A 15,780-nucleotide genomic window follows, 5' to 3' on the forward strand; every position below is an offset into this window, starting at 1 on the left:
CAGACACGATCTCCAGGTGCATACGCTGGACCCTCACTGCGGTGGCGATCGGCGCTGGCCTTATGCTTACGGATAGCCCGCTGCAGATGGACATGCACAGCGTTCCATGTTTCCTCCGAGCGCCGAAACCATTCATCCACCGCAGGAGCCTCAATCTGGCTCTGATGCCAGGGTGCAAGAACCGGCTGATACCCCAACACACACTGAAAAGGAGTCAGATTCGCAGAGGAGTGGCGAAGGGAGTTCTGGGCAATCTCTGCCCAGGGAATATACCCCGACCAGTCCTCCTGCCGGTCCTGGCAATAGGACCTCAGAAACCTACCCACATCCTGGTTTACTCTCTCCACCTGTCCATTACTCTCAGGGTGGAAACCCGAGGTAAGGCTAACCGAGACCCCCAAGCGTTCCATAAACGCCCTCCAGACTCTAGAGGTGAACTGGGGACCCCGATCAGACACTATATCCTCAGGTACCCCGTAGTGCCGGAAGACGTGAGTAAACAGGGCCTCAGCAGTTTGTAGGGCAGTAGGGAGACCCGGCATTGGAATGAGACGACAGGCCTTAGAAAACCGATCCACAACGACCAAAATAGTGGTATTCCCATGGGAGGGGGGAAGGTCCGTGACAAAGTCTAGCGATAGGTGAGACCACGGCCGTTGTGGAACGGGTAGGGGTTGTAACTTCCCCCTGGGCAGGTGTCTAGGTGCCTTACACTGAGCGCACACTGAGCAGGAGGAGACATAAACCCTCACGTCCTTTGCCAATGTTGGCCACCAGTACTTTTCACTAAGGCAGTGCACTGTCCGGCCAATACCAGGATGACCAGAGGAGGGTGACGTGTGAGCCCAATAAATTAGTCGATCACGAATCTCGAGCGGCACGTACTTCTGCCCCTCCGGACACTCTGGAGGAGTAGGGTCGGTACGTAACGCCCGCTCGATCTCCGCATCGACCTCCCACACCACCGGTGCCACCAGACAAGACTCCGGAAGTATGGGAGTGGGCTCAATGGACCTCCCCTCTGTGTCATATCGCCGGGACAGGGCGTCTGCCTTATCGTTCTGTGACCCTGGTATATAGGTGCGCTTAAAGACAAACCGGGTCAGAAACATGGCCCAACTAGCCTGACGAGGGTTCAGTCTCCTAGCTGCCCGGATGTACTCCAGGTTACGATGGTCAGTCAGAATGAGAAAAGGTTGTTGAGCCCCCTCAAGCCAATGCCTCCACACCTTTAGGGCTTGGACCACAGCTAGCAGCTCCCTGTCCCCCACGTCGTGATTACGTTCCGCCGGGCTGAGCTTCTTAGAGTAAAAAGCACAGGGCCGGAGTTTAGAAGGCGTGCCCGAGCGTTGAGACAGTACAGCCCCAATACCTGCCTCTGATGCATCCACCTCCACTTGGAACGCCAAAGAGGGGTCCGGATGTGCCAGCACCGGAACCGAGGTGAACAGGTCCTTCAGTTGTCTGAACGCCCTGTCCGCCTCAGCCGACCACTGCAAACGCACCGGGCCCCCCTTTAGCAGGGAGGTGATGGGAGCTGCTACCTGTCCAAAACCCCGGATAAACCTCCGGTAGTAATTGGCAAAACCCAAAAACCGCTGCACCTCCTTAACCGTGGTAGGAGTCTGCCAATTACGCACGGCTGAAACGCGGTCAATCTCCATCTCCACCCCTGACGCGGACAACCGATGGCCCAGGAAGGAGATGGACTCCTGGAAAAACAGGCATTTCTCAGCCTTCACATACAAGTCATGCTCTAACAGCCTACCCAACACTCGACGCACCAGGGCCATATGCTCGGCTCGTGTAGCAGAGTATACTAGAATGTCGTCAATATACACCACTACACCCTGCCCATGCAAATCCCGGAAGATCTCGTCCACAAAGGATTGGAAGACTGAAGGAGCATTCATTAACCCGTATGGCTTGACGAGATACTCATAGTGACCCGAGGTGGTACTAAATGCTGTTTTCCATTTATCTCCCTCCCTAATGCACACCAGGTTGTAAGCGCTCCGTGTAATGACTCCGTCATACTCGCAATCAGAGGGAGAGGATAACTGTATTTAACAGTGATCTGATGGAGACTACGGTAATCAATACACTGGCGCAAACCTCCATCCTTCTTCTTCACAAAAAAGAAACTTGAGGACGCAGGTGAAGTGGAGGGCCGTATGTATCCCTGTCCCAGAGATTCGGCGATGTATGTCTCCATAGCCGCCGTCTCCACTTGAGACAGAGGACACACATGACTACGCGGAAGTGCAGCACCTGCCTGAAGGTCTATCGCACAATCCCCCTGTCTATGAGGTGGTAATTGTGTCGCCCTCTTCTTACTGAAGATGAGTGCCAAATCATTATACTCAGGAGGAATGTGCAGTGCGGGCATTTGGTTCGGACTTTCCACCGTGGTCGCCCCTACGGAAACACCTATACACCGCCCGACACACTGATCAGACCACTCCCTGAGAGCCCTCTGTTGCCACGATATGTTGGGGTCATGAGATATTAACCAAGGAAGCCCCAGCACCACGGGAAATGCAGGAGATTCGATCAGATACAACTGTATGATTTCCTCATGACCCCCCTGCGTCTTCATCTTTAGTGGCGCCGTGACCTCCCTAATTAATCCTGTCCCCAAAGGATGGCTGTCTAGGGCATGGATAGGGAAAGGCACATCTACTGGTAGGAGGGGAATCCCTAACTTATCACAGAAATTACGATCAATAAAATTCCCAGCTGCGCCTGAATCGACTAGCGCCTTATGCTGGGAATGAGATGAAACCTGGGGAAATTCAACTTGAATACACAAGTGGACAACAGAGAGCTCTGGGTGAGTTGGGCGCCTATTCACCTGAAATGACTCATCAGTGCGTGACCTGTTGCCTCGATCCCCAGGAGACCCTCCCCAGCACCGAACCGCAGTGTGTCCTCTACGGCCACAGTTGGTGCAGGGGACGGCCTCTCTCCGGTTCTCTCTCCTCCTCTCTCTAGCACCAGCACCCCCGAGCTCCATAGGGCTCGGCTCGGAGGTGCTGGGGGATGGAATGGACGGCCCCAACTACGGACGTCCGCGGGTAGCCAGCAGGGTATCCAGACGGATCGACATGTCCACCAACTGATCGAAGCTCAGGTTGGTGTCCCTGCAGGCCAACTCTCGGCGAACGTCCTCCCGTAGGCTAAACCGATAGTGGTCGATGAGGGCCCTCTCATTCCACCCCGCATTGGCCGCCAGAGTCCGGAAATCCAGGGCGAACTCTTGCACGCTCCTCTTCCCCTATCGGAGGTGGAACAGACGCTCCCCCGCCGCTTTCCCCTCTGGGGGATGATCGAAAACCGCCCTGAAGTGGCAGGAGAACTCCGCATAACTGATGGTGGCGGCGTCTATTCCCCTCCATTCGGCATTGGCCCACTCCAATGCCTTGCCGGATAGACAGGAGATGAGGGCGGAAACGCTCTCGTATCCCGAGGGCGCCGGGTGAATGGTTGCCAGGTAGAGTTCTACTTGAACTAGGAAACCCTGACACCCGGCTGCGGTGCCATCATATGCCCTCGGGAGCGAGAGCCGAATCCCACTGGACTCCGGAGATGGAACGATGGGTCTGGCCGATGGTGGTGGTATTGTAGGAGGAGGTGTGGGAAAACCTCCTCTTTCCCATCGGCTCAAAGTGTCCATCACATCCTGCATGGCAGTGCCGAGTCTTCGGATCATGGCGTCCTGGCTGCTGACGTGCTCCTCTAGAGACTCCGTTACCACCGCTGGTCCTGCTGACTCCATGGTGGGTGTGTTATTCTGTCAAAAGGGTGATGTGTATGCGGCAAGTGAAGTCAGACGCAGGACACAGAGAATCAGGATGACTACTTTACTGAATGCAAACGCACAAACAAAAGTCTCCAAAACACTGGAGGGGAAAAACAGCCTGTGCGTAATGAGGCGAAATAGCTATGCCGAACATCAACGAGACAATACACAATAACACACAAAGGCCAAACGTAAAACAAGGGAACTTATATGCTACACAATCAACACTAATAAGCAACAGGTGTATGAACTAGACAACACAAGACAAACACCGAAAACATCGATCGGCAGTAGCTAGTACTCCAGGGACGACGAACGCCGAAGCCTGCCCGAGCAAGGAGGAGGAGCAGCCTCGGCAGAATCCGTGACACTCAATTTGAAGAACGTTTGCCAATCGATTTTGCTGCCAGACATATTTGCCATACCTTTTGTATCATCCCTCTCAACCATAGCATTTTTAAATTCTTCATCAATCCAAGGGAATTTAACAGTTTTTACAGTTATTTTCTTAATGGGTGCATGCTCATTTGTAACTGGAATAAGCCATTTCATAGTCAATTGCAGCGTCCGGTTGCTCCTCATTACACATCATAGACCAGCAAATATTCTTTACATTATCAACATAAGAATCACTACACAACTGTATCATCAAAGGTATTATCTAAGTGAGTTTCAGAGATAGGCAGAATATGAATGTAATCTGTTACAAGCAAGTTACTGACTTCATGAACCTTGTTTCTTAGGCTACATACAGTGCCTTCAGAAAGTATTCAGACTCCTTGACTTTTTCCACATTGTGGTAGGTTACAGCCTTATTCTAAAATTGATAAAATAGCTTTTTCCCCTCTTCGATCTACATACAATACCCCATAATGACAAAACAGACACAGAAATCTCACATTTACATAGTATTCAGACCCTTTACTCAGTACTTTGTTGAAGCACCTTTGGCAGTGATTACAGCCTCCAGTCTTCTCGGGGATGATGCTACAATCTTGGCACACCTGTATTTGGGAAGTTTCTCCCATTCTTCTCTGCAGATCCTCTCAAACTCTGTCAGGTTGGATGTGGAGCGTTGCTGCACAGCTATTTTCAGGTCTCTCCAGAGATGTTAGATCGGGTTCAAGTCCAGGCTCTGGCTGGGCCACTGAAGTACATTCAGAGACTTATCCCGAAGCCACTCCTGCGTTGTCTTGGCTGTGTGCTTAGGGTCGTTGTCCTGTTGGAAGGTGAACTTTCGCCCCAGTCTGAGGTCCTGAGTGCTCTGGAGCAGGTTTTCATCTCTCTGTACTTTGCTCCATTCATCTTTCCCTCGATCCTGACTAGTCTCCCAGTCCCTGCCTCTGAAAAACATCTCCACAGCATGATGCTGCCACCACCATGCTTCACCGTAGGGATGGTGCCAGGTTTCCTCCAGACGTGACTCTTGGCATTCAGGCCAAAGAGTTCAATCTTGGTTTCATCAGACCAGAGAATCTTGTTTGTCATGGTCTGAGAGTCTTTAGGTGCCTTTTAGCAATCACCAAGCGGGCTTTCATGTGCCTTTTACTGAGGAGTGGCTTCTGTCTGGCCACTCTACCATAAAGGCCTGATTGGTGGAGTGCTGCAGAGATGGTTGTCCTTCTGGAAGGTTATCCCATCTCTACAGAGGAACTCTAGAGCTCTGTCAGAGTGATCATAGCCTTCTTGGTCAGCTCCCTGACCAAGGCCCTTCTCCCCCGATTGCTCAGTTTGGCCAGGCGGCCAGCTCTGGGAGGAGTCTTGGTGCTTCCAAACTTCTTCCATTTAAGAATGCCACTGTATTCTTGGGGACATTCAATGCTGCAGAAATGTTTTGCTACCCATCCCCAGATCTGTGCCTCGACACAATCCTGTCTCAGAGCTCTACGGACAATTCCTTCGACCTCATGGCTTGGTTTTTGCTCTGACATGCACTGTCAACTGTGGGACCTTTTATAGACAGGTGTGCCTTTCCAAATTATGTCAACTCAATTGAATTTACCACAGGTGGACTCCAATCAAGTTGTAGTAACATCTCAAGGATAATCAATGGAAACATGATGATCCTGAGCTCAATTTCGAGTCTCATAGCAAAGGGACTGAATACTTACGTAAATAATAATTTGCTGGTAAATCTAAAAACCTGTTTTGCTTTGTCATTATTGGGTATTGTGTGTGTGTGTGTGTATATTGCTGAGGATTTGTATTTATTTAATCCATTGTAGAATAAGGCTGTAACGTAACAAAATGTGGAAAAGGGGTCTAAATACTTTCTAAAGGCACTGTATGTTAATATGGGCTGTTTTTAGCACTTTTCTGGGTTGCTTGATTGTTTTTAATGCTTTACTGGATGGAGGTGTAGGTCCACCAAATACTCTTGAACTAATCTAACCTGGGCCCATTTTCACAAAGCTTATCAGAGTAGGAGCTCCCCACCCAGACAGAGAAGAGACTGAGGGATGACATCAGTATCATGATCAAATTCTATGCCAGTCTACTGTCGGACAAGATGCATATATTGCTGCCACCCAGCTGGTGCCCCCAGGTATGCCTACTTCCCCCTTAAAGTGTGACTGCACTTCCTGATTTGACCTCGTTTTAGATTTGGTTCATTAAGAGTTGCTAGCGGTTTCGGGGTGTGGTTGATGTGGCTGTCTCTTTCGCCAATTAGCTTCAGCTAAAATAAATAGAACCCCATTGAAACCTGTTAAGGTACCATTCCGTTTTGGACGAGACTGACTATATGACTACAATTATCCTATTTACACTTTGTAGTCAATTTTGACACTAGAATACAGGTTGCTGACTCATGTCGATGCCACATAGGCCATTTTCAAAACAAGATGTTGCTTTTTATAGGCAGTTGCTCTTTATTAAAGCCTGAGGCTGCGTCCCAAATTTCACAATTTTCCCTAGATAGTGCACTACTTTTGACCAGCACTATATAAGGGAATATGGTGTCATTTGGGACCCATGCTGAGTACAGGTAGAACACAGATCTAAACTACATTTTTAGAGAGGCCTAAGCACTGTTTACCATGCCTACTGTTTCCCCCTACCATTACTTAGATGAGGCGGGTAGCCACAATGTCTACAGATGGCACTGTAATTCTATTTCCTGCTTCATGTCCCCAGTGACATGTCAGTGAACAGTATGTCTGTTGCCATGGTGACAGACAGTCGGAGCAGTCTAGACGCAGCAGTCGGCCAGAGACAGCAGGTGGCTCAGGGCTGGATAAACACATGCCCACTGTCCTCTGGCATATCCATCATATCCAAGAAACCAGGTAACACACACACGCACCACACACACCTCAACTTCCAATGAACTGACCATTAACTCACTGCCAGGCACGGGCCGCATTAAATCAGGTAGGGCAGCAAAACAACACCCAGACCTCAGTTTCATGACTGTGTTGATACCCTTCTGTTCCAGGGCTGTCTAAAAAGATCAATAGAGGGTCTCAGCTGCACAATTACTACATGAAGAGGAGGACTCTGCTACTGGCCCTACTGATAACTAATACCTTACTGTTGTACCTTTTTCTTTTTTGCTATAACACACACTGGTCTTTTCTTACTAGCGCTGGGTTTGCTGATAGGTACTTTATTGAATAAATTCTCACTTGCTATAGCTAGGTTTCCATCTAATTGGCGACAGATTTTCATGCGAATACACTAGAATCTGCATACATCTCAGAGTTGGCCATAGCTACAGAGCAGTCTGTGGAGACCAGCATCACCAACTGGAGGTCCATGTACATCAGCCTGAGTGAGAAACAATGGAAAGACAATGTCAACCTGGCCTGGAGTATAGCTCCTTTCCTGGCACTGCAGCTGCCTGCAAGGTACACACACATACACACACAGGCACACAAGTACGCAAGGTACACACACATACACACACAGGCACACAAGTACGCGTCCCCAGACACACACACACTGAACTATATCCTACACTCTATGGTTTGTTATTTCTCACTTGAAATAAGTTGTCAACATTGTGCTTTTGAGAATGTACAGTACGATAATGCACTTTTATCCTAAAGTCTGTAAACTTGATGCCGAGACAGCCTATAGGGAGGAGGTCAGAGACCTGGCAATGTAGTGCCAGGACATTAACCTCGCCCTCAATGTGAGCAAGGCAAAGGAGCTGACCATGGACTACAGGAAAAGGAGGGCCGAACATTGCCCCATTCACATCGACGGGGCTGTAGTGGAACAGGTCGAGAGCTTAAAGTTCCTTGGTGTCCACGTCACCAACAAACTATCATGGTCCAAACACACCATGACAGTTGTGAAGAGGGCACGACAACGGCTATTCCCCGTCAGGAGACTGAAAATATTTGACATGGGTACCCAGATTCTCAAAAAGTTCTACAGCTGCACCATTGAGAGCATCCTGATCGGTTGCATCACCACCTGGTATGGCAACTGCTCGGCATCCGATCGTAATGCGTTACAGAGGGTAGTGCGTATGGCCCAGTACATCACTGGGGCCAAGCTTCCTGCCATCCAGGACCTCTATACTAGGCGGTGTCAGAGGAAGGCCCAAAAAATTGTCAAAGACTTCAGTCACCCAAGTCATAGACTGTTCTCTCTGCTACCGCACGGCAAGTGGTACCGGAGCGCCAAGTCTAGATCCAAAAGGCTCCTTAACAGCTTCTACCTCCAAGCCATAAAACTGCTGAAAAAGTAATCAAATGGCCTCCTGGATTATTTGCATTTTACACTGCTGCTACTCGCTGTTTATTATCTACGCATGGTCACTTTACCCCTACCTACATGTATAAATTACCTCGACTAACCAGTACCCCCGCACATTGACTTGGTACCGGTACCCCCTTTATATAGCCTCGTTATTGTTATTTTATTGTGTTGCTTTTTTTTTACTTTAGTTTATTTAGTAAATATTTTCTTAACTTTATTTTCTTAAAACTGAGTTATTGGTTAAGGTAAGTAAGCATTTTACAGTAAGGTCTACCTGCACCTGTTGTATTCGGCGCATGTGACAAATACAATTTGATTTGATTTCAAATGGCTGTATGTATTTATTCATGTTCAAAGGTAATCTGTCTATGGATACATCAGGTTTAAGAATACTGAGTCCATTGTGGCGGAGGTGACTCATCTGGTGCATCTGGACCCAGCGGCTGTGTGTGACGTACCTGAAGCCGTCAAGGTGAGAGAGGGTGCCTCGTGCCTGAGACCACCCGATGGCCCCTCTCAGGCTGCACTTACTGCAGTTAGCTCAGTTGATTTATTTGCACTTAGAAACATTCAAGACTGAGGAGACTGTACTGTGTATGTGTTTACACATTATTTTCTCCCTTCAGATCTGCAAACAATGGGCACAAACAAACCTGATTCAACTAAAGGCTTGATGATGAGTTGATTAGTTAAATTAAGTGTGTTAGTGCTAGGGCAAAAACTAAAATGTGAGATTCTTCATTGTGCATACTCTTTTGTTCAGGACTAGGATTAATCAGTGTATCTTAATTCACTCTTTCGCTCTCTGGTGTCCAGCTTCTGGTGACATGGCACACCATCTATGCAGACTCTCCACAGCTGAGCCATATCCTGTGTTGGGCTCCCATCGACCCGTCGACCGGCCTCTCCTACTTCTCCTCCATATAACCCCCACTCCCTCACCGCTCAGTACGGGATGAAAGTATTGCGCTCCTTTCCCCCGGTACACGCACACACAATGCCATTTTGTTCTATATTCCTTAAGTAGTTCAAGCCCTCAGCTATGACAAGGTAAAGCACACCATTCTTGTGTACGTGTGTATACTTGTGCATGCATGTTTGCACGCAGGTGTTTTTGTGTGCATGCTTGGTGTGTGTGATGCATTTGCGTTGTCTGATGTTCTGTGTGTGTGTTCTAGATGGGCTTTGTGAGAGAGTTAGGGCTGACCCCATTTAGTCGACTGGTCAATTGTTTGCTCGATAGGCTGTTGGTCGACCGACATTTCTTTAGTCGAGCAGTAGCAAAAAAAAATATGAATGGTGTACAAGACAACTGTCTGATTCGTGCCTGTCTGAGTGGACTAATCCATTGTTGAGGCCGTGGGAGGGCACAGTCCATCACTATAAGGCATGTGCTACTGAAATTGTACATGGTTAAGGACAATGGTGCAACACCAATAAAAATTATATTATTTTATAACAAATGCGCTTTCTCCCGCATTTGTCCGCAGTTCTGAAACATCAGTGAGCTGTTGAATTGGCGCCTTTTCCTAGACCACGTTGCTATGTGCATAATAGCAAAGTTAACCAGCATGGTGTTGAGAACAATGTGACGGAGGCAGCAGCAGAGTTAGGAGATGAGAAAACAGCCCTTGCCTTAATTGTCTAAGAAAAGTGAGGAGAGAAGAAACCCCAACTTAATTAGGTCTATAATCAATAGCCTAACTGTTAAATGTGCCTGGCTTTATAAACCATCCATATATCTACAGAAATAAGACAGATCCTGCTTGTGTTGCCTGTTTGAGTGTTTGTTTAATAGCCTACTGATTCCATGAGCACCAAGCCTCACACAACAACAACATGTTGCTATGCTGTAATAAAAGCTTTACACTTTTTTTTTTTTTTTTTTAAAGCCTCTCTGGTATTACTTATTATTTATTTGGCGTTGTCTACGCTGTTCCAAATTGTCCGAAGAATAATATTTATTATAATAATAATAAACCTCCTTTTTCTCGATCTCTCTCTTGTTATTATTACTATTATTATTATGGTCATTATAGTAAGTAATGTCATTATCATTAGTAGGCTTAGTATAGCAGCCTTGTATAACCACCATCGAGCTGTAGGCCTAAGAACGCATCCTGTTTAGTCTTAATAGCGTAACTTACTTAGGCCTAAATGTGACTCGTTTCAGGAAACTAGGCGTATGTCGCGGGTCACTACTTCACAGGAGAGCCATTTGAACGTAAACTTATTTTACAAATCAAAATGTGTTTTTTGGCAAATAATTCCTTCTGGAACATGTGAACTTTCATGTGCCTTAATAACAAACTTGTATGCCATCTGTAAATACGAATAAAAGTGTCAAATGACCAGCCTAGTTGGTTAAGCCACAGAAAAAGACAGCAACCTTCCCACTAGCCATGATTGCCTGAGACAATGAGTGGGCTAGACATGCCGAGAGAGGAGTTCGGATTGGTCTGCCATATAGCACACTTCTGTCTATTTGAGCTGGTTAGTATGTGTAAGTAATCCTGTCTAACGCGGCTTTTAACAAAAAAATATATTGTGTAGTGGAGCTGCATAAGTGTTGTTCTCCACTTTCTGGACGATCAAGTTTTGAAATCAGTAGAATTAGAGTATGATAGCTAAAGAGATGGAGAGAACACCTGTCTCCGGATTACATCTTCAAACTAAGGGCAACCATGGCATCCGTGACAGGGAGACGCGTCCATCCATGCATGATGTATACGGGTAAGATAATCTAGCTAGCTACATTTTTTGATATTACATGTTTCTAATTTTTACAGAAAGTGGTTTCATTTCAAGTTAAAGTGTACTGTTAGCTAGCTAGCTAACGTTAGCTGGCTGGCTCGCTAGCTAACGTTACATGTATGACGTTATTATTCGTATCTCAAAGCCATTTGCTTGCTAACATTGAACCTGGTTGGTTAGCTACCTGCAGAGTAGCAAAGTCATGAGTTGGGATTATGGTTCATTGTTTAACTAACAATAAGCCATTTAGCAGATGCTTTTATCCAAAGCGACTTACAGTCATGCGTGCATACATTTTTACGCATGGGTGGTCCCGGGGATCGAACCCACTACCCTGGTGTTACAAGCGCCATGCTCTACCAATTGAGCTACAGAGGACTACCATTAGCTAGCTAACGTTAGCTGGCTGGCTTGCTAGCTAACGTATGATCTTATTATTCGTATCTCAGAGCCATTTGCTTGGCTAGTTATAGCCTAATGTTAGGTAGCTAACATTGAACCTGGTTGGTTAGCTACCTGCAGATTCATGCAGGGTAGTAACGTCATGAGTTAGGATTATGGTTAATTGTTAACCTAGATAGCTATCTAACTATCTGGTCCTCTGTAGCTCAGCTGGTAGAGCACGGCGCTTGTAACGCCAAGGTAGTGGGTTCGATCCCCGGGACCACCCATACACAAAAAATTTATGCACGCATGACTGTAAGTCGCTTTGGATAAAAGCGTCTGCTAAATGGCATATTATTATCATTATTATCTACATGTCTTAACAAAAGACTCCACTATGCAAGTAACCATTTCGGGTGCGTTCGTAAATTCAGTCTGAGTATGCCAGAGCGCAGAATAACTGATTAATTTATGAACGCACAACATCAGTTGAATATGGCCGGTGTCAGTAAACGTCGGCAAAAAAGCGTAAATAAATTGTTGCCAGCAGCACAGTTACAGTCACCAATGCTCTGGATGACATGAAAACAGCCTAACCAGCTCTGCTAGGGTGAGTAAAATGGTCAGTGGGGTGTTAAATGAGAGAACACCCCACTGACCATTTAACTCGTCCTAGCAGAGCTAGTTAGGCTGTTTTCATGTTATCCAGAGGTAAACAATGAACCATAATCCCAATTTTGTGTCTGGAAGTAGCTAGCAAGCTAGCCAATGTTAGCCAGTTGGCGTGGGTGCTTGACTGCCGTTGTGAGGTCAGAACGCTCAGATCAACCCTACTCATCGGCCAGAGCGTCAACTGTGCGCTCTGAATGCTCCAAGAGCGAAACGAGATGGGTGGGGCTAAAGCTTAAGAGGGTGTGAATAATCTGAATGGGTGTAGACAAAGAAGAGACTGGGTGATCTGAAAAGTAATTGTCAATCGATCAATAATATAATAATACTTTTAGCAAAAACGTTTATTTTCAATTTACAATCTGTAGAAACAATGAGAATAGAAAGGTTCAGAACTTTTGTAAAACATCACAGTACAGTTGAAAAATATATGGCAAATAGAAATCCAATATGGATGGTGTTAAGAGATAGATGGGTGGTGTTGAATGGAGTTGAAGGATGGGACTAATAACAACTAACAACAACTAATAACAAAAAGATAACTAATAATGTAAGCATACTGTGTCCAAAATAAGTCTATTGTCATGAGCCCTCTCACTCCACCGGGTTACCACCTTAATTTGTTTCCACTATCTTCCACTCTGCTCACCACTCTCTCTACTCAGCCTAACTAGCTCCACCTGTCCCTGCTCTGCTCTGCTCTAATTACTCTGCCAGCTGCGCTGCATTACCCACTAACCTCTCCCAGTATTTAAAGCCCTGTCTTTCAGCTCTCCTTTGTCAGATCGTCTGCAAAGCTCACACCCGGAACCTGTTTGCTCGCGCTTCTGGCTCACCCTTGTTTTGTGACCCCGGACCTGCCTGATTCTTGGATACTCTTCTGCCCCAGGATAACCAGACCTGCTTTCTGCCATAACGACTCCTGACTACTCTTCGATCCCGGTAACTCTGACCAGCCTTCTGCCTTGCTACAACGTATTTGGATTTCCCTTGAACTGTACTTCTGCCTTGTTTCATCCGTCCCGTTGTGTCTGTGTTTCCCCCCCCCAGGACTTCTGGACCACCCACCACCGGCGTCATAGGACGCATCGCTGCCACTGGGGGGGGCACAGACCCAGCACATTGGACGGAATCCCTGTTATTCCCAGTAACCCCTGGAGCCTTCACTCACTCCCTACTTCCCTTTTCCCTTAAGTTTTAATAAACTTTCTGGTGTGACGCAATTGTGGTCCTCTGGTCGTCTGTCTGAACCGTGACAGTACGATCTGACCATCATGGACTCAGCGCACACTTTCCCCGACATGGAAACCGACGAACCTGAGCAACCCACCGCCATGCTACGCCTGGAACACACTGAGAGAGGGCTAGCCCGCATGAGCGGCGACATCACCTCTCTGCTTCAGGTCGGCCACCAACAGCATCAGCAGTTCCAGCAGCACCAGCAGCAGTTCCAGCAGCAGCAACAACAACTCGCCATGATCATCCAACTCCTCACCAACCTTACCCCAGCCACTCCGCCCACCGGCCCGTTTCCAGGCAGTCTGCCCACCAGCCCTGCCCCCGAGTTACCTGCCCCGGTCATTGCAGCCGCTGCTCCGGAACCCAAGATTGGAAACCCCGAGCGGTTCAACGGCGATTCAACCCAGGTCCGGCCATTCCTGACTAGCTGCCGACTTCAGTTCTCCTTGCAGCCAAGGACCTTCGCCACGGAGGGGGCTAAAGTTGGGTATGCCATCACTCACCTGACGGGCCGAGCTCGACTCTGGGGAACAGCAGAGTTCGAACGTCAAACCCTCGCATGTGCAACCTTCGACCTGTTTGCTGAGGAGATGCTGAAGGTGTTTGACCTGGATTCACCAACCGCAGAGGCGTCTCGTGAACTGTTCAGTATTCGACAAGGCAGACGTACAGTCGCAGACCATTCCATCGACTTCCGAACCCTGGCAAGACGAAGTTCTTGGAACACACCATCGTTGGTGGACGCGTTCTTCCATAGCTTGGCTGACTATATCAAGGACGAGTTGGTCTCCCATGAACTGCCTTCCACTCTTGATGAAGCCATCGCACTGACTGTCCGGATCGACAGAAGGATACAGACCCGTCGTCGTGAGAGGGGGCGCCAAGGTCCACCAACTACCGGCATTCGGAGAGATCCGACTGGGCTCCTGTCATCTACTGCCACTCACCCAGGTCAGCTTGATCAGTCTGAGCCTATGGAGATTGGGCGAGCCTCTCTCACTCCTGCAGAGCGCCAGCGCCGCTTCACCTCAAACCTCTGCCTCTATTGTGGAGGTGATGGACATCGTGTGGTAACCTGCCCTTTAAAAGCCGAAGCTCACCGGGCATAGGGGGAGTCCGGTTGAGCTCAATGACCATCCAGTCCTCCGACCGCAAACCCCTGCTGCAAGTTCACCTCCGCCTCTCTGACTCAACTCACACCCTGGCTGCTCTGGTGGATTCTGGCGCCGAAGCCAACATAATGGACATCAAGCTGGCACGCCAACTGGGACTGGAGAACCTCCGTTTGACACCTCCTATTCCTGCCCGGGCACTGGACGGACACTTACTCGGATCGGTCACTCATGTCACGGCCCCGGTCTCGATGGGTCTGTCCGGAAACCATCAAGAAACTATCCAGTTTCACCTGCTCCCCTCTCCAGGCCAACCCCTCATCCTGGGTTACCCATGGCTCCGCCGGCACAACCCTCAGCTCGACTGGGTGACCGGGGTGATCAGGGAGTGGGGAGAGGACTGCCACCGAACCTGCCTGCTTGCTGCCGCACTACCCCCTCGGCCAGTACCTACTAACTCCGCTCCTGACCTCTCCAATGTCCCAGAATGCTACCATGGTCTCAGAGAAGTGTTTAACAAAGCAAGAGCCACATCTCTGCCCCCTCACCGACCGTACGACTGTGCCATCGACCTCCTCCCTGGAACAGCCCCTCCAAAGGGCCGTCTTTATTCGTTGTCTGCTCCTGAAAGAAAGTCCATGGAGGACTACATCAATGACTCTCTGTCCGCAGGATTAATCCGTTCATCTTCATCTCCTGCTGGTGCTGGCTTCTTCTTTGTGGGGAAGAGGGACGGATCTCTTCGCCCCTGCATCGACTACAGGGGACTCAACGACATCACAGTGAAAAACCGTTACCCTCTGCCTCTGCTCACCTCTGCTTTTGAGTTGCTCCAGGGAGCCACTGTTTTTACCAAGTTGGATCTCAGAAACGCTTACCACCTAGTGCGGATCCGGGAGGGAGATGAATGGAAAACCGCATTCAATACACCAACAGGCCACTACGAGTATCTGGTTATGCCTTTTGGCCTCACCAATGCTCCTGCTGTGTTCCAGAATCTAGTGAATGATGTACTGCGGGACATGTTAAACAAGTTTGTCTTCGTTTACCTGGATGACATCTTAATCTACTCCAGAAACCTGTCTGAACACACCCGCCATGTCCAGCAAG

At 48.3% G+C, this 15,780-nt stretch overlaps 1 long non-coding RNA gene across 1 annotated transcript; it reads left to right on the forward strand.

The window, feature by feature from the left end:
• The first annotated feature begins 1,943 nt into the window (after positions 1–1,943).
• LOC311141734 lies at positions 1,944–10,507 on the forward strand. Its single transcript, XR_014614242.1, has 2 exons — positions 1,944–8,984; positions 9,329–10,507. It is a non-coding gene; the product is annotated as an uncharacterized lncRNA (long non-coding RNA).
• The last annotated feature ends 5,273 nt before the right edge of the window (positions 10,508–15,780 follow it).

Source organism: Coregonus lavaretus, assembly GCF_964263955.1.
Source record: "Coregonus lavaretus genome assembly, chromosome: 14".
Lineage (NCBI taxonomy): Eukaryota > Metazoa > Chordata > Actinopteri > Salmoniformes > Salmonidae > Coregonus > Coregonus lavaretus.